The 20,582-nt window shown below is 37.8% G+C and overlaps 1 pseudogene; it reads right to left on the bottom strand.

Moving 5' to 3' along the window:
- Positions 1 to 5,516: 5,516 nt before the first annotated feature.
- LOC122729493 lies at positions 5,517 to 5,897 on the bottom strand (annotated as a pseudogene).
- Between the last annotated feature and the right edge of the window lie 14,685 nt (positions 5,898 to 20,582).

Raw genomic sequence — 20,582 nt, 5'->3', positions numbered from 1 at the left:
GAAAGTGAGGCAGACAGCAGTTAAGGACCTGTCCAGGGTCATATAGCCCATATGTGTCAGAGAAGATCTTGAACCAAGGTTCCTGACCCCAAAGCCATATCTCCTTCATGCTGCCTTTCTTCATTTTACACTTAAATAAAAGGTCTGAACTTTCATTTCTTTCCAAGTTGCACTCCTAATTCTTCAGGATTTCTGTACATCACAAAAACCTCTTCACCTTAGAAACTCACTCACCCCTGAATATCGCATGTTGGAAGTACTCTGCCAGTGCAGCCTCTCCCTCTCATTGGCTGTCTCCTCCCAGACCTTCCATTCTAAGGGGGATGGCCAGACCAGTCATGTATTAGTTCCTTCCTAGGCTACACCCCTGACTCTCTGGGCTTCCTTACAATGGTCCCACACTGGATACCTTCATTGCCTCTCTCCCTAGCACTACTCCACACTTTTTAGCTTCCTTTTATGTGCTGTCTTCCCATATTAGAATGTAAGCTCCCTGAGGGCAGTCAGTGTCTTTCTGCTTATATTTATATTCATAGTGCTGAGAAGCACTGTACTGGACTCATGATAAGTACTTTATCAATGCTTGTCAACTTGACTTTCCAATCTCCCCCAGGGCTGAGTACAGTGTTGTATACCAGTAGGTGTTTAATAAATGAATAAATGTTCAAAATGATTACCTTTCTTGAAAAAAAAATGACATAGCGTAGTTCTTTAAAAATCTTCCCAGAACTTAACAAGTGGGCATTCTTTTTTTTTGGAGGGGCAATGAGGGTTAAGTGACTTGCCCAGGGTCACACAGCTAGTAACTGTCAAGTGTCTGAGGCCGGATTTGAACTCAGGTCCTCCTGAATCCAGGGGCAGTGCTTTATCCACTGCACCACCTAGCTGCCCCTACAAGTGGGCATTCTTAATGAGACAGGAAGAATTTGGAGACTGCCCAGTAAATATTTCATTCCTCTGTCATTTTCCTACTCATGCAAAGACCACTTGCAAGAGGATGCTAGTCAATTGTCTGAAATGTTATCCCTTGTTAAGTACCTTGAGTATCAGAGATTGCAATGATGAGTTTTCTCCTTTTACTGTTAGGAAAATGTATTACTATATGTATGACCCAGGAACTTTAGAGAGATACCAACTCCACATATAGTTTTCCATTAGACTGACCTGTTTTTGCCACTGAAAAGTCACAATATTATGTTCACCAGATGAAGAAAAGTTCACCCATAGGCAGGAAAGTCCCCTCCCTGTAATTATTCTCTACTATTTTTCTTCATGATTTTTTAAGGCAAACAATTAAAATTGTCCTCCTGCCAAAAGGCACAGAAATATTAAGCCATTCTACTGAAAACCAAAAACATTAACTTTAGGCAATGTTGGTTTGTGTGTGTGTGTGTGTGTGTGTGTGTGTGTGTGTTTTGTCCTGTCTGTATTTGTTTCTGCCGCACTAGGAGGGCAAAGTCACAAGTGAAAAGAATTTGAAAATGTTCTCAGTTGAAGTGGTTAACTCCTTTGACATTTACTTTTTTTTCCCTCAAATATTAATAGTTTCAGACATGAAAAAGAAACTGAATTTTCAAAGTCCGACAATTTAGTCCATGAGCAGAACTGCCAAGGATTAACTCATGTTTGACTTTAACATAATACCAAAAGATCCTATTCTTTTTTTTTTAGTGAGGTAACTGGGGTTAAGTGACTTGCCCAGGGTCACACAGCTAGTAAGTATTAAGTGTCTGAGGCTGGATTTGAACTCAGGTACTCCTGACTCCAGGGCCGGTGCTCTATCCACTGCACCACCTAGCTGCCCCCTCCTATTCTTTTTTAAAGAAAATACCTTTTTAGGGTTAGAGTTAGGGTTAGAAATGAATTGGACTCAGAATTGGGATAGGGTTACCTTGTGTAGGTTGACATAATCTGAGTCTTAGAACAATAATATGAACCACCCAATACCAGGAGTCATCGTGGACATCAGCCAACTTGCTTATTCCCACTCAGCTGCAATCTTTTGGGGTTATTCATTATGCCCCCAGGAACTCTGTCATCCTGAAAGATCACTTCCGTCTTAGTGAAGTGATCACTTCAGTGCAAGATCTTCGGAAATCACTTTGGTCTACTCATACCATCAGTATCCTCTGCTCCTGGGACAATCCATCTGAAGAGAGGGTAGAATGGAGAGTTCCTCTCAAAACCTCTATTTAAGGAGAGAAGGCAGAAAGGTAGAAACCCAGAGAGAATGAACTCTGCCACTTTTTGGCTACATAATGTTAGACAAATAAGAATTACCCTGCCAATATCATGGGATTATGGGGATGTACCTATAAATATAAAGTATTATTTTTATTCTATTACAGATGAGATGGATAGTACAGAGGTATCAAGAAAGATGAAAATGGATAAATATCCTTTGGGAAGTTATGCAAATTTTGTAAAAATATTTTATGTATAATGATTTTAATATTCTTCAATTAAAACATTATGTATACTCTAAGGAACTACTGCTAGACCCACGGGGGTTAGGGGTATTGAACCTGCTCCATTTCCCTAAGGGATCTTTCTACTCTGAACACAGGAGTACAGTGGAACTACTAGATTTAGTAGTGGGAAGTGTGTATTTCAGTGGGAGCCAGTATGCTTCCTTTTCTCACATTTTGGAGCTCATTAAACCCCATCTCTTTAATTTGCCCTAGGATCAAATTATTTAACACATAGGTTTAGACTCACATCTAGAGTTTCCTTAAAAGGAAGAACAGAAAAGCATTTTGTTCTTTATTTTTATTTATTATTATATTATACTGTTATCATAAATTATTATTTATTATTGTACATTTAATGTACAATATAAATCAGACAAGGGACAAGTATTTATTTCTTACACACAAAAGAAATTCCAAAACACAGAAGACTCTCACAAGTGTTCATTGGCAGTAATACTTAAATTAAACAAGCAGTAGAGCTAACTATTTTTAAACCCAGCTAGGAAATGGTCACTTAAAATTTTCTAAACATGAAGCAATTTGAAGGCCTGCTGATTGGACAGTTTCCATTTTACCTCGATTCTTCACTGTCTCTCTCACAATCCATGCTTTTTGGCAAGCCAGGGCAAGAGCTGGGGCTTCTTCTTCTTCTTCTTCTTTTTTCCAATGATTGATTTCTTTACTATAGAAGCTTCCTTTTCTGCCAATGAGCTCTGCTCATTGGACCCAAGACCTCCAGACCTCTAGAACTTACAAATTCACTTCCAACTCTGCACACATCCACCTAGCAAATGATGTTTAGTCACCTACTCTGGAAAGGAAGCACGAAGGAGAAAAGGCACCAAAGGGTCCAGGGGCTCCAAGTGTAAGTAGCAGTGAAGTAGAGGAAAAGAGGACGACCCATTCTCCCACCCTCCCTTACTGGGAGTCTAGAGATAGAGCACATTACTTGCCATACAGTATACGCCTCAGGGTGTGATACTTCCAAGAAACTACTCAGGGTTTGCTATTTCATACCAAAATGCCAAGTTCTTTCAGCACGGGGCTACCATATAACAAAAAACAGGACTCAAACCTCTCACTGAGTGAGCCAGAAGCCGAGAAGGCAACTCTAAGCATGCTTCATGGGGTGGCCCTAGTTACAATGTGATGAAGAGAACATATGTAACCTGGTGTCAGGAGATACAAGCCTGGACATTAAATTCATAGTGTCAGGGGCTCCACCCATCCTGGTACAGTTTTGCTATTCTCCTGAATTATCTCTTGTTCAATTTTGCTCCTGTCTCAGGGAACTCTTGACACTCTATAAACGCCCTCATATCCCTGTATATGTGCGGTCTAACAGTGAATCAAGTCAATTAACCAAATCAACTAAATTAAATTGTTATTTTATTTAAGACAAAAATATATAGAAAGGACTCACACACTAAAGATCATTGTAGTCAAGAATCTCTCCTTATGATTTGCATTCAACCTTCTCCTACCCCCACTTCTGATAGGGACCGTCATGTGTAGGAGCTCTCCCCATCCCTATAGAGGGAAAGGACCCAGGTACAATGTAGAGTCAGGAGGTCCACCCCCACCTTGGTGGTTTCCCATCATCCTATGCACTCATATGATCCTTCTTCCTTCTATTTCTATTCTATTCTGCCTGAGCACCACAACCCAAATACATCTTGTCATTAAAGACTGTAGCTTGTTTTTCTTTTTCCACTTTGTGCATCTTGCTGAAAAAATTGCTCTGAGCTATTTGTTTTCCTTCGATAGCTTCTGCATCTTAGCATAGCAAACAATCATTCCATTGTATTGGGATAAATCTTGGTAGGATTAAATTTCTTTAGACTGCTTTCCTTCACAGATTCTGTGCAAAGTCTTATCTCAGGGAGCAATTTAATAGATTGAGATAATGAAGTATAGCATAAAACTGCAGCTCTGGGAGGTATGAGATGTTAGTCTTCAACAAGCTTAATGAAAAATAAATTATCTTTTACTGTTTATTTCATATAGGATGGGAATCATGGATTTATTGAAAGTATTGAAAAATCAAAATGATGAGTATCAATCAAAACATTTTATCATTACATAGGTATTCTATAGTAGAATTGATTTTTAAGTCCTGTATATTTCATGTCTATTCTATTTCCTCAAATTGAGTTGTTGTTCAGTCATGTCTGACTCTTCATGACCCCATTTGGGGTTTTCTTGGCAAAGATGCCAGAGTGGTTTGCCATTTCCTTTTCCAGCTCATTTTACAGATGAGGAAACTGAGGCAATTAGGATTAAGGGACTTGCTCAAGATCATACAGATAGTAAATATCTGAGGCCAGATTTGATCTCAAGAAGATGAGTCTTCCTGAATTCAGGCCTGGCACTATATCCACTGCACTACCTGGCTCCCTCATGATTAAGAGGGGAAAGTCAATTCTTTTTAGTGATCATCATATACACACATGTCTCAGAGTTATACCCTAAAAGGAAATGGCCTTTCAGATGTTTGTTCTCTTCTCAAAGATAAATTAGTTGAGATTATACAAATATTTCCTATGAAAACATATTATATGAAAATATTCTAAAATATTTCTTATAAAAATAAGGGTATGAAACAGATTTGTTATTTAATAGGATCATAGGATTTGGAATTAGAAAGGACCTTAGAGATCATCCCTCTCATTTTACAGAGGAAGGAAACCAAGACCCAGAGAGGCTAAGTTATTTAGAGAAGGTAATGCTTCTAGGAAACATCAAAGCAAGGATTTGAATCCAGATCTTTTGGCTCCAAATCTATCACTCTTTTTGCCAACATCCTCTACCCATTCTACTCTTCTAATCCTTCCCTGATGCCCCCCCCCCAAATCACATTGCTCCTTTCTCATGGGTATGAGGCTTTTTGAAAACTATGTGTAACCAAGCTTTCAGCAAAAGCCTGGGGTGTTTTGCATACTGCTTTGCATGCAGAAGGAGCTATGATTTCTTTTCTTTTCTTTTTTTTTTTGGTTAAGGTTTTATTCAATATCATATACAAACCATTTCCAGACCCAAGAGGGTTTAATCTGCCTCTTCCTCCTTTTCATCCTGGTTGACCTGGAAGTACCGCAATTCATAACTCTCCTTGCTATTGGCTGCCACTTGGAGCCAATCCCGAAGACTGTTCTTCTTTAACTATTTGTCAGGTACTTCAAATACCTTTTAGAAAATGGCACCTCTGAAGTCACGGTGATCTTACTCTTGCTTCTCTCAATGGTTACGACTTCACCAAGGTTGCCGGCCTTTCCATTCACTTTGATTCGTTCTTGTAAAAACTGCTCAAAATTAGCAGCATCCATAATCCCATCTTCCACAGGATGGGTACAATCCAGGGTAAATTTGAGGACTTACTTCTTTTTTTTTGTTGTTGCCTTTCATCACAGATTTCTTCACAGGAGCCATGATAATCGAGGAGGCAGAAAGGGCAGGAGCTATGATTTCTATTTTTTCTTTTCAAAGAATCCTGAAGCATTGCTGAGAACATGTGTAAGGGACAGAGAGAAGAGGGAGGAGAGAAAGAAAGGTTCTGGAAGCTGTGGATGTGTAGGGGAAGTCAGCTGTTCAACATCTTCCTGATTTCTACTTGCCTAATTAGAAACTTTGGAGAGTTGTTTCCTTCAGTGAGATTGTGTCTTCTTTCTCAGTTTGAGCTGAGATATCACCTTGCTGCCTGTTGAAGAACTCATTCACATTTTTGTATATGTTGGCATATTCTAATTTGTATAACTCCCCTGATCTCTGTTTGCTGTTTTGCTTGGATAAATGAGTTTACTTGCTACTCACTATTTATCATGGTCTTTTGTATAACCAGCGTTTGGTGGGAAGGAGCTAAACTGACAATGGTGAAGTAAGGGCTTTCCTGCCCATTAAGAGCAACTAGGGAAGTGACTTTTCTTTTGAACTTCTAAACCCCATGCCCCTAAACAAGAGATACTTGAGAAAGGAAGATAGATGCCATTCTAGTTTGATATCACTCTCAGAGACTGAAAAAAAGGAGCACACAGCCTTGGAGTGTTCCTGAGACCTGTCTGCCCCTCCCTCAGCCAGCTTGTTAGGGAATAAGCACACCACTGGGCCTGGAATCAGGAAGACCCTGTGAGTTCAAATCCAGGCTTAGACACTTACTAACTGTGTGACTGGGCAAGTCGCTTAACACTGCCTCAGTTCCTCATCTGTAAAATGAGCAGGAGAAGGAAATGGCAAACCACTCCAGTACCTCTGCCAAGAAAATCCCGAAATGGCGTCATGAAGAGTTGGACATGACTGAAAATGACTGAACAACAACAAAAAACACCATTCTTGGATCTCCTCTCTACAGAAGTGGAACCGATTCCAGAGGCATTTCTGGGCAGCATTTATTTATGTAGCCAACCTGTGTGAATTTACAAATTCTACATAGCCATCCATATCCCACATATCTAAGGGTCCTATGTTAAAATCCATTCCACAGATACATTCTCAGAGTGACATGAAATCCTTGATTGTGGAGACATCAGAGAAGGAAAGAGTGGAAAGGCAGTATGGCATAATTAATTAAATTAGAAGAAGACATGGGTTCAAATTCTGCCTAAGATATTTGCTGTATAACTCTGGGCAAGTCATTTAATTTCTTTGTGTCTCAGTTTCCTCACTTATATAATTGAGCAAATAATAGATTCTACTTCACTAGACTGTTGTGAAGTATGCAATCACATATATAACACACTTTACAAACCTTACATTGCTATATAAATCTTAGATATCTTTAAAAAAAAAAACAAAATAGAGAAGTTTGTTTTTTCCTCAGACAGTCAAGGGAAACATTATGGGAGAATGAACAAACATTGTTCTAGGAACAACCTAGCCACTTTGGAGAATATACAGAAGGAAATTCTTTTTTTTTTTCCCAAACCAAAAAGTCAGTCAGTCAATAAGCATAGATTAAGCACCTACTATGTACAAGGCACTATTCTAAGCACTGAAGATACAAATAAAATTTAAAAAACAGTCCTGTCTGATGGGGAAGACAACAAACAACCATATAAAACAGATTTTATGTATATGTATACGTGCATGTGTGGATATGCCTGAATATGTATATGTGTATGTATGTGTATGTGTGGATATGTGTGAATATGTATATATATATATATGTATTGTTAATATTAATATATGGGTCACCTGGATTTGATGGAGGTACCTCATTATCCAAATGGATTTTATGAGACCCTGGAAAATGCCCTTTGGCTAGAACTTCAGGCTGAACCCAGATAGCTGGCAGATAAGTCCCTATTTACTAACTTCTCTCCCTAAGAGAGTAAACAAATCAAAATGCCCCTTTTTTGACTGAACTTCAACTAATGAGTCCCCATTCACTGTCTTCTTTCCCCCAAAGAGTAAATAGAGCAAATATCTAGACATCATTGTCCTTGGCAAACCCTTCCTGTGTCTTTAAGATGCCTGCTATAGTATTTGCTTTAGGTTCATTTGTATTGCTCTAATAAAATTGACATCACCCTGTAACCTGTGAGCCAAGAAACCTTAAAAACACTTAGAAAGAAGGGAGCTTTGAGCTTCTCTCTTAGGAGAGAAAACACCACATCATCTTGTGTTACATCTTTCTTCTTGGGACAAAATATTAAATTGATATTTTGTTTTTCTGTCTGTCTCTGATCTAGTTCCTCTTGTAGGAGATATCATGTTCTCTGATCTGGTTTTGGTAGGAGATATTATAAGATATTATAATTTCTCTGATCTGTTTATTAATTTTGTAGGAGAGATTATTTCTCTGATCTGTTGTAGGAGACAGGCAGATGTAAAAACTATATTTTAATATTCAACAGTATGCATATATATGTATATATGTACATACATATATTTCTAACATATATTGATGTATTTATATCATATGGGCAACTTGGTGGCATAGTGGATAGAGCTCTGGACTTGGAGTTAGGAAGTCTCATCTTCCTGAGTTCAAATCTGGCCTCAGACACATAGTAGCTATGTGACCCTGGGCAAGTCACTTTACCCTGTTTGCCTCATCTGTAAAATTAGCTGGAGAAGGAAATGGCAAACAATTCCAGTATCTTTGCCAAGAAGGGTCACAAAGAGTTGGACAGGACTGAAAATGACTGAACAACAATTGTATCATATGGTGTTATATTAAGCTATATTCTATTACATCATATTATATTAATCATACCATGCCTGTGCTATGCTATGTATGCTATGCTATGTTCTATTCTATTCTATATTGTCATGTCCTATCCTGTCCTATATCATAATATATAATAAATATAATTTTTACCCATATGTAAAAATAATATATATGGCTAAATTGGAGGCACTAAGAAGAATAAGGAGGATTGGGAAAGGATTCTTATAGAAGGTGGAACTTGAAGGCAGTTAGGGAAGTCAAGAGGAGGGGATGAGAAGGGGCAGCACCAACTGTGGAGGATGACCAGTGAAAACACTGAGTCAGAGGATGACTGAGAACAGAAAGGAGACCAGTGTCACTCACTCTGAGACAAAATGCATGGAAGAGGGATTGATCTCAATGATAGGAGAACCCCCAAATCTGTGTGTCTGTCTGAAGCTTCTGGATCAAGTGGACTTTGGTCAGGTAACTGTTTAGGCTGTTTATGTGGCTGTGCGCTCAAAGGCTATGCCGGTCAGGCAGAAGTTCTGGTGGGTTCTCCAATGCGGGAAAGGCTTCACAGCTACAGATCACATCTGCTCAAATTTATGGATGACCCAAACCTGAGACGGTTAGCTAACATACTGACTGAGAGTCAGGAGCAAAGATGGTCTTGAAAGGCTAGAATATTGACCTTTAGTGGGGACATATTAGAAATGTTCATACTTGTTTTGTTTGGTTTTTTAAAATCAGCTTTACAAGTACAAGATTGAAGAGGTGTATGTAGGCAGTGGTTTTAGTAGACTGCAAACTCAATAGAAGTAACTATAAGTTTGGCATACTTTTTTAAAATTAATAAAGTATTTTATTTTTTCCCCGTTATATGTAAAGATAGTTCTCAACTTTTGTTTATACAAGCTTTCCAATTTCAGATTTTTCTCCCTCCCTCCCTTCCCTCCCCTAGACAGCAAGCAATATTATATAGGTTATATATATATATATATATATATATATATATATATATATATATATATATATATATATATATACACACACACACACACACACATATATGTATATATACATATATATGTATATATACACATAATAACATTAAACACATTTCTGCATTACTCGTGTTATAAGAGAAAAATCAGAGCAATAATGAAAAACCTCAAAATAGAAAAACATCAGCACCAAAAACAAAAGAAATAGTATGGTTCATTCAGCATCTATACTCCGAAGTTCTTTTTTTCCCCCTGGATTTGGAGATCCTCTTCTATCATGAGTTCCCTGGAACTCTTCTGTACCATTGCATTGGTGAGAAGAATATAGTCCATCACAGTAGATCAACACTCAATGTTGATGATACTGTGTACAATGTTCTTCTGGTTCTGCTCATCTCACTCATCATCAGCCCATGCAAGACCCTCCAGGTTTCTCTGAACTCCTCCTACTCATCATTTCTTACCGCACAATAGTATTCCATTGTATTCATGTGCCACAACTTGTACAGCCATTCCCCAATTGATGGGCATCCCCTCAACTTCCAATTCCTTGCCACCACATAAAGAGCAGCTATAAATATTTTTGTACATGTGGGTCCCTTTCCCCTTTCCATGATTTCTTTGGGCAAAAAACCCCAAAGTGGTATTGCTGGGTCAAAGGGTATGCACAGCTTTATTGCCCTTTGGGCATAATTCCAAATTGCTCTCCAGAATGGTTGGATCAGTTCACAGCTCCACCAACAATGGATTAGTGTTCCAATTTTTCCACAGCTTCTCCAACATTTATTATTTTCCTTTTTTGTAATTTTAGCCAATCTGATAGCTGTCAGGTGGTACCTCAGAGTTGTTGTAATTTGCATCTCTCTAATCATTAGAGATTTAGAGCATTTGTTCATATGGGAATAGATAGCTTTGGTTTCTTCATCAGAAAACTGCCTGTTCATATCCTTTGACCATTTCTCAATAGGGGAATGATTTGGATTCTTATAAATTTCATTTAGTTCCCTATATATTTTAGAAATGAGGCCTTTATCAGAAGTACTGGCCATAAAAATTGTTTACCAGTTTTCTGCCTCCCTTCTAATTTTGGATGCATTGCTTCTGTTTGTACAAACATTTTTTAATTTAATGTAATCAAAATCATCCATTTTTCATTTTATAATATACTCTATCTCTTGTTTGGTCATAAACTGTTTTCCTTTCCAAAGATCTGATAGGTATACTATTCCTTTCTCTCCTAATTTACCTATGGTATCACCTCTTATGTCTAAATCATGTATCCATTTTGACCTTATTTGGCATACTTTTTAAAGTCTAAAAAATTAATGTAATCTCAGACTGTACTACAAGAGTCCGAGAGAGATTCCCCTGTGCTCTGCCCTGGCTAGACCACATATGAAATTCTCTGTTCAATTCTGGACAACACATTTTAGGAAGGACATTGACAAACTGAAAAACATTCCTAGAAGAGGAACAAGAATAGTAAAGGTCTTCATGGTAATGGCATATATGGAAAAAGTGAAGAAAATGGGGATATTTGGCCTTTAGGAGAGATTTAGAGGCAAATTTTGGCTTTACATAAGGAAAAAATTCTTATAATTGGAGCTTTTACCAAGTGGCTGCCTCAAAAAGTCCCTTACTTGAAAGTCTTCAATTAAGCAACATCTCTCATCTGGGGCATGATGCAAAGAGAATTCTTCTTTAAGTATGGCTTGGATGAGAAAGTTTATGAGATTCCTGAAATCTAAAATTCTGTGGTTCCAGGACAACTAACTTCAAGCATCCATAATTTCCTTTATAACTCAGCTCCAATCCCACCTTTTACAGGAGGCCTTTCCAGGTCTGTCTACCCCATTTATATATCATGTATATACCCATTTATCTAACATTTAGAGCTCCCCTAAAATGGAAACAGTTGCCTTGACATGTGATGGGTATTCCCCTTATCAAAAGTCATCAGGCAAAGTCTGGATAGCCATCTGTTGGGAATGTTGTAGTGGGGATCTTCAATCAGATTTGGATCAAATCAGATAGCCTCTGAGGTCACTCCCAGCTTTAAATTTCTATAATTCTGCATTTTTGCTGTCCAGAGCCTAGCTAAGTCAGCAGGAAACATGTTACTGGGTAAGAAATTAGCTGACTATGTGTGTCATTAAAGATCTTTTCATCATTTAGAGGGTTTTTTCTTTTAATTCTTTTTCATTTGGAACCAGATTTAGGCAAAAGAATTCTAAAACTATTATCTTATTGCTTAAAAAAATGAAACAAAGAAAAATATAAAACAGGTCTTAGTCGCTTTGCTTTTGCATTCATGGTGGCAGAGTAGCAAAAAAGATGGGGGGCAAGGTCTGCTAAGGATCATAGTTTTAACTAGATATCATGGTTCGTGCCTCTAGTATCTTGCTGGGAAAATTGAGGATGGTGGATCACTTGAGCTAAGGAATTCTGAGCTTCAGTAGGACTAAAGCCTAAATCAGATGCGCACCCTAATGCTGACTTCAAAATGGTGAATCCCAGGCTGTCTAAGGAGTGATGAACCAGCCCTCATCAGAAACAGGGCAAGTTAAAGCTTATGTGCCATTCACCAATGGGATTAGATCTATGATAGAGACCCCTAATAAAAGTCTCAACAAAGCAGAGAAGGGGAGGTAGGATCAGTCTTTACACAGTCTAAACACATTGATTTAACAGGTGTTACTTTAAAAGTGAAAACAACTGAACAGAATCAAATATACACAAAGGGAATCCCTGATGGAATACACACATGTTTTTAGGGCAAATAAGGAGTTTATTCTCAAGATATCAAAAAGATATTTAAATAGTATTTATATTGCAATTTTTAATCTGCATAGTTTTTCATATGTTGGCTTATTGGTTCTTCACAATAATACTGTAAGGTAAGTAATGTTATCCCCATTTTACAGATAGGAAACTTAGGTAGACAAAGGTGAAATGAATTGTCCAGAGTCACACAGCTAGTAAGTATCTTAGGTTGAATTTGAACTCAGGTTTTTCTGACTCCAGGTTCATTGTCTTATCCACTGAGCCACTTAACTCCCTAGATATAGAAAGATTAGAATAACAACAGCAAAAACTTGGATGGCTTTTCTTTTTGCAGAGAAAGGCTATGAATAAGGTATCAGTAACTCCCAAACTGCATACCTACTTTCTCATTTCTATAAAAAATCTATGCAAAAATGATCTATGCACATAAAGAAAAGTATCTTTTTTTTTTCTTTTTGGTGAGGCAGTTGGGGTTAAGTGACTTGCCCAGGGTCACACAGCTAGTAAGTGTCAAGTGTCTGAGGCTGGATTTGAACTCAGGTCCTCCTGAATCCAGGGCCAGTGCTTTATCCACTGTGCCACCTAGCTGCACCTAAGAAAAGTATCCTTAATGAAAATATGAGGGAGACAGGAATCCAAATTGGGCATTCATAACAATCTATATGCTCAAAATATAATAAATGATGATGTCTTCTAGATTGTAGGAAATTATAGTTATTTTTTTCTTTCAAAGCTTACCTGTGGTTACAAACAGCAGTAATCTCTTAACACTTCTTCAGTAGTTAATGTTCAGGGTCTTGAACATTTTTTTAAACAGGGCTTATTAACCTCTTTCGTGTGATAGACCCTCTTGGGCAATGTAGTGAAGCCTGTGGACCCCTTCTCAGAATAATACTTTTAAATATATAAAGTAATATACAGAGAATTACAAAGGGAACCAATTTTATTAAAATACAATTATCAATATATTTTTAAAATTCATGGACCCTAGGTTAAAAGGTCCCATTCCCTGTTATAATTTGAATTCCTGTGGTATTTTCCTTTCCCCTTATTTAATTTGTTTTTCATCCTCCATTTATTTAATTTATTGAGTACTCAAGAAGAATGACAATTAATGAAGAAACAACATGGTTTTTTAAATAGAAAATCTTTATTTAGAAAAAGGAGAACAAGTGGGTACTAGAGAGAGATTAAATCGCAGAAATAAGAGCTAGAAAGGACCTTCGAGATTACTTCATCTGGCCATCTTATTTTATTTATTCATTTTAAAGATTAGATAAGTATTTTCATTATGAACTCAACAGTCATCAACAAGCATTAATATTTCCACATGTGTGTATATATACCTATACCTATGTCCATACCCATACCCATACATATACACAGACAGAGACAGAGACAGAGAAAGAGAGACAGGAGAGAGGAGAGTGGAAAGAGAATAGAGGCAGAGAGACAGAGAGGATCATCAATGAAGAGGTGACTGTCATGATTGCTTATGTTTTTAAGTATGCATTATATTTAACAAGGTAGTACCAACACAGCTCTGCTTTTTAACTTCCTTCTATGTGGTTTTTGTTTGTTTGTGGGTTTATTTTTGTTTTTGTTTTTTGGCGGGGCAATGAGGGTTAAGTGACTTGCCCAGGGTCACACAGCTAGTAAGTGTCAAGTGTCTGAGGTCAAATTTGAACTTGGGTCCTCCTGAATCCAGGGCTGGTGCTCTCTCCATTGCACCACCTAGCTGCTTCCCTTCTATGTGTTTTAAAATGTCTCATAGAATCTCATTTCTTCCTTTTGTTTTCCTTTTTTAACATCACTATCAGCATTCCAACACTTCCCCTCCTCAAACACCTCCCAATTCTCTCCCCCCCCCCTTACTCAAATAAAAGTTTTTCTTTCAAGCAAAACAAATTGCAGAGTATTGGTCAGGCCAGAAAATACAAGTCTCATTCTCAACCCACTTTCTATCACCACCTCCAAGAGGTAGGGAGAATGTTTCATCATCCTTTCTCTGGAGTTGTGACTCCTTTATCAGAATTCTTAAATCTTTCAGAGCTGTGGTCTTTTACAATGCTGTAGTCAATGCACAAATTGTTCTCCTGCTTCTGTTCCCTTACTTTATATTGGTTCATACAAATCTCCCCAGGTTTCGCTGAAAATGTCCCTTTCTTACTGTACAATCACATTTCATTCCCTTCAAATACCATGATTTGTTCAGCTACTCTGCAACCCTAACCCACTTTGCCTACATTTTTTATTATTAAAAAAAAAAAAAGTGTTGGGGCTGCTAAGTGGCACAATGGATAGAGCACTGGCCCTGGATTCAGGAGGACCTGAGTTCAAATGTGGCCTCAGACACTTGGCACTTACTAGCTGTGTGATCCTGGGCAAGTCATTTAACCCTCATTGCCCCACCCTCCTCCAAATGTTGCTCTAAGTGCTTTTTGTGCATATGGATCCTTTCTCTATGTTACTGCTCTCTTTGGGGTATTAGTCTAATAGTGGAATTTCTGGGTCAAAGGGTATGTGAAGTTTGATGACTTCTAAGGGTTAGAGTTCTAAACTGCTTTCCAGAATAGTTGTACCAACATTGCCTGTCTTCCCATATCCCCTCCAATAATTGTTATTTTCCTTGCTCATTTTTGCTAATCTTAATAGAACCTCAGAGTTGTTGTCATTTAAATTTCATTTATTTTTTAGTGATTTGAAACATCCCCCCCCAAATTGTTGATAGCTGTCATTTCTCCTTTTGAGAATCACCTCTTCCTGTCCCTTGACTATTTGTTTATCAACAAATGACTCTTGTTCTTATATATTTTACAGGGTCACTGATATTTTGGATATCAGGCCTTCATTGGAAAAATGTACTGTGAAGATTTTTCTCCCTAATTGAGTGTATTGATCTTGTTTGTGCAAAAGATTTAAAACATCATGTCATCAAAATTATACAAGTTATCTTCTGTGATCCTCTCAACCCCCTATTCAGTTCAAGAACTCTTGCCTTACCCATAGTTCTAAAATTTATTTATGAGATAACTGTTTTTATCTGGGTCATGCATCCATTTGGAGTTTATTATGGCAAAGTTGTTGCCTTATTTATCCAACTCCTTTCCAATTTTCCCAGCAGTTCTTGTCAAATAGTGAGACCTCACCCTAGTAGTTGGTGTCTTTGGGTTTATTAAACATGGTGCTATTATGTTCAGTTGCTTCTAGATCTTTTGTACCTAATCTGTTCCAGTGGCCAATTTTTCTATTTTTTCTGCTAGTACCAAATTATTTTAACAATTTCTGCTTTGTTGCATAGTTTGAAATCTGGTATTGCCTTTTTACTTTTTTTTCATTATTTCCTTTGAGATTTTTGACCTGTTGCCAAGTCTTGTAGTTTCTACCTTCACAACATCTGAGATAGATATGTATGTATACATATATACATACGTGTGTGTGTGTGTGTGTGTGTGTGTGTGTATCCCTTTCTCTTCACTCAAACAGTCGTCACCCTTTTGCCATGCCTTGACTATGGCAATAATCTTCTGGTTGATTGGTTGATTCCCCTGCCTCCAATCTCTTCCCATTCCAATGTATCCTCTACCCAGTTGCCAAAGTGATCTTCCTAAAGTACAAATCTAATCATATCACCCCTCCCACTTCCAATAAACCCCAGTGACTGGCTATGACCTCCAGGATCAAACAAACTCCTTGGTTTGTCTTTTAAAGCCCTTCATAACCTGTTCTCTTCTTGTCTTCCCAGTTTTCCTCTTCTTGACTCTATACCCCATTCTTTATAAACCAGCATTACTTAACCTACTTGTTGTTCTTCACACATGGCACTCTCTTGACAACCTCATGCCTTCTCACTGGTTATCCATCATGTCTGGAATGCTCTTCCTCCTCCTCTACTTCTTGGCTTCTCTGACTTTCTTCAGGACTCAGCACAGATTCTATTTTCTTTAAGAGATCTTTTTCCCTCTCTCCTCCCCCCACAGCAAGTGCATTCCCTTTGAAATTACACCTCTCTCTCTCTCTGTATATATATCTATATCTATACATACACATTCAATTTAGATATAGACATGTATATATATATATATATATATATATATAAAGAGAGAGATACACACATATATGTGTGTGAGTATTGCATATACAGTTGCATACTGTCTCCCACATTAAAATGTGAGCTCCTTAAAGGCAGAGACACCTTGTTAAGCATTTACTCTCTAATGGATGCTACATTAAGCACAATAATCCTTGGCCTAAAAAACCCCCAACAAACCTCATTATCTTATAGAGGCATGCAACATATATACATCGGAATGTATAGACAATAATTATTTATAAAATATGTATAAGATAAATTGGAGGGGTGTACTAGCAGCTGGAGTATAGAGGGATCCCTCATGTAAGCATGACATTTTAGCTAAACATTGAAAGAACTAAGGCTTTTAAGAACTGGAGGTGAGGAAGCAGTGTATTCCAGGTATGAGAGATGCAGAAACAGAGCTAGGTGATAGAACGTCATGTGTGGCAGCAAGATCAGTTTAGCTGGACTCTAAAGAATGCTACAAATATATATATGTGTGTGTGTGTGTGTGTGTGTGTGTGTGTGTGTGTGTGTGTGTGTGTGTGTGTGTGTGTGTAACCTATATCGGATTACCTGCTGTCTAGGGGAGGGGGAGAGGGAGGGGAGGGAGGGAGAAAAATTTGAAATTGGAAATCTTATATAAACAAATGCTGAAAACTATCTCTACATATAACTAGAAAATAATAAAATACTTTTATTTTTTAAAAAAATGAATGCTACAAGCCTGGAAAGGTAGACTGAAGCCATGTTATGAAGGGCTTTAAGTGTCAGATGGAGATGTTTGCATTTGATCCTAGAGAAAACTGAAGTTTATTGAGCAGGAAGAGACATGGTCAGATCTGGGCTTTAGGAATATCCATCTGGCATCTTTGTGTATGTTATGGAAAAGGGAGAGATGAGGCAAAAAAGACCAATTAGGAAGCTATTGCATAAATCGAATTGATTGGTGATGAGAGTCTTAGCTAGGGAGGTAGTCCTGTGAATGGAGAGAAGTAGAGAGATGCAAGTTGTAGAGACAACTCTCAAAATTTAGTGACTAATTAAATAAATGGGGTAAAGGTTGACCCTGAGGTTGGGAAAAGGGGTCACTGGAAGAATGGGGGCACCATCGAATTAGTTTAGAAGGATGTTGGGTTTGGGGAAAAGATAATGAATTCTGTTTTGGACTTGCTGAGTTTACAAATTATTAAACGTCTAATAGGTACTTGGTAACATGAAAATGAACCTCAGGAGAGATACTAGGTCTGGATATATAGATCTCAAAGTCATCTTCACAGAGATGGAAATTGAACTCATGGGATTCACCTCCTACAAGAATGAAATCAAGTTCTAGAAATGACATGGAAAACCTTCTCAAAATAACCACTTGTGATAGTTTCTTTGGATACCATATGAGGTGTTTTCAATTCAATATTCAATAAAAAAGATAACCATGATATAAATTATAACATACTAGCTTCTGAAGCATCAATGCACTGTTAAACACCCTGGACCTTTTCTATTCTTGTAGGAAAGAAGCTAGTGGACAAATCATTCAGTTAATCAATAATGTTAGTTTGATGGATAAGTGAATGCATCTTCTTGATCATCACATTCCACAAAGAGTATAAACATGCTTTCCTCATAATAGCACTGTGAGGTAACTATCAAAAGTTTTATCCCAATTTTTACATATTAAGAAATTGAGACTCACAGAATTTACATCATTTTGCCCAGGGTCACAGAGCTAATAAGTGACAAAGCCAGCATTGGAATTCCAGTCCAGCATTCTTTCCATTGCAACAAATTCATTACCTTTAGAGGTGCTTCTTACTAGAGAAAATCATTAGAAGATGATTTTTCTAGACAAATTATAAAACTCTAGTATTTCAACCACATACAATTCGATAAAGAGATTCAAGATCTATAAAGTGAGAGACTTGGACTAGATAACTTTTAAGGACCCTTTTAGTTATAAAGCTATCATCCTCAGATTTCTCTGAACACTGAAGAATTTGTAAATGTTGTCATAGGGGAAATCATCTTGTGATTTTTGATTTATGAGGTCCCTCGAGTGCTTTAGTAATTAAAACTTCTTAGGTGGTTCTGCCTCATAACATGAGAATAGTTTCCCATAAAACACATCAATTGTGTGATCATTGCCCTCTGAGGAAATGAACCCATGCAATGTGTCCAAGGCAATAATTACTGTCTTCCAAGGAACACATTTGCTACTTTAAGACAGTGTTTTGAACACCAAATATTGGAGAGGAAACAGATCACACGTGTACAAAAAGGGGGTGGCACATGCTCCATAAAAAAGAAAAAATGCTGGTAGAGGAGACCAGTAATTTTCAGGAGAAAATATTTTTAAAAGAGTACTAAAACATCACATGGCCTCAGGCAACTATATACAAATGAGTAGCATATGGTTAATAAGCATCATCAACCAGAGCTATTATTATTATATTAAGGAGGTAATTATCATATATTAGGGAGGATATGTGTATATATATATGTGTATGTGTGTGTGTGTGTAGAAAGTAATACTTTACAGGTATCACTGTGAAATGGTGTGAGATATCAGAGTTAGCCCTGTATGTATGGAGGAATTCAGCTCTATCAATGTTAAACAGTGATAACATTTCCACTAGCTAAGCTGGGGTATGAACCTAATACCTACTTCAAATACCTAGTTCAAATTTTGTAACCTTCTTTGAGACTTGTGCAATGGAAGGGATGTGAGGTCTGGAGTCAAAGGAGTTAGGTATTACCTGTATAACCTTGACTAAATCCCTTAAACCCTCTGCTTCAGTTTCCTTATCTGTAAATTTCTGGGGTTGGACTAAATTATCTCTAGGGTCCCTTACAGTTCTAAATCTCTATCTTAGTTATTTTATGGATGAAGACTTTACGATCTAGGAATAAAATCCAGATCACTAGTCTGAACTTTCAATGTGCTTTCCACTACATCAAGGTAATACATTTTCCTTTGAATGAGAACAACAGTCCTGTGAAGGGTGTAGTCAAGGTAGGTATTATCTTGCCCATTGTATAGATAAAAAAGCTAAAGATTTAAGAAATCAGGTCATTTGTTCAAGATCCCCAAACTGGGAAAGGCAGAATCATGATTCAGTTTTCAGACTCTTGGACTTAAATTCTTTTCACTACAGGATGAAAAAGTTTCTGGAAACATGTCAATTTTCACTCTTACCCCTACAAACGAGTATCTGTTTATCATCATGGTTCTACAGTGGAGAGGAACGTTAAAGGTCATTTGGTCCTCCAACTGCCATTTTACAGATGAAGAAGCTGAGGGTCAGAAAGATTAAAGTGACTCACTCAAAGTCACACAAATGGCAAAGGGTGGAGATGGATCTGGATTCAGGGACTCTGATTCCGAATCCACAGGAGGTAGAATTTTCTGGGGAAACGTGCACCCGTACATATAGGACACATATCCTACATCAGGGCAGTCACCAAATACGGAGAAATACGGATGTGCGTGAATACATACATATACATGCATATACACACAGACATGCACATACATATGTGTATGTGTGTGAATATATACACACATATATATGCAGAATTTTCATGAAATGCATTTGGAAAAAGTTCCCCCTTGCAGTCCCTGGGAGAGATTTCTCGGCAGACGTTACGAATATTGAGCAAAGTTTAAGAGAAGAGTCCCACACATCTGTTCTCTAGGACTGGACTGTATGTAGTCAGACTCACTCCCTTCCTAAGGAGAGGTGTATAATCTTTTCCTTTCTCACTTCGCCAACTTCCCTCTGCCTCTTCTTCCCTTTCACCCCGAGCTTTCCCAAGTTCTAGATTTTGCCTGTTTTTTACAAGGAGGTACTGGCTTGTGTGAGTCCTGAAGCCAGTCATGCCTTCTTCCTGCGCCCGCCCCTGGCCTTGAAAGTCACTGATTTAACAGCTTATTTTTACTGTTCAGCTAAATGGAAAGTTGTGTTTGGGACCCGAGGAGCTAAGGCTTCAGCCCCTACAGGATCCTATTTAAGCGTCCGTGCCTGAGCTATCCTCAGCTGCCCTTCTAGTTCAGGTGGGGCTCCCGACTTCCCTCTCAGAAAGGAAGGAGATTAGAATAAAGT

This window comes from Dromiciops gliroides, chromosome 5 (assembly GCF_019393635.1).
Source record: "Dromiciops gliroides isolate mDroGli1 chromosome 5, mDroGli1.pri, whole genome shotgun sequence".
Classification (NCBI taxonomy): domain Eukaryota; kingdom Metazoa; phylum Chordata; class Mammalia; order Microbiotheria; family Microbiotheriidae; genus Dromiciops; species Dromiciops gliroides.
The sequence above is the reverse complement of the archived record's forward strand: the minus strand, read 5'-3'. Positions and strand labels throughout refer to the sequence as shown.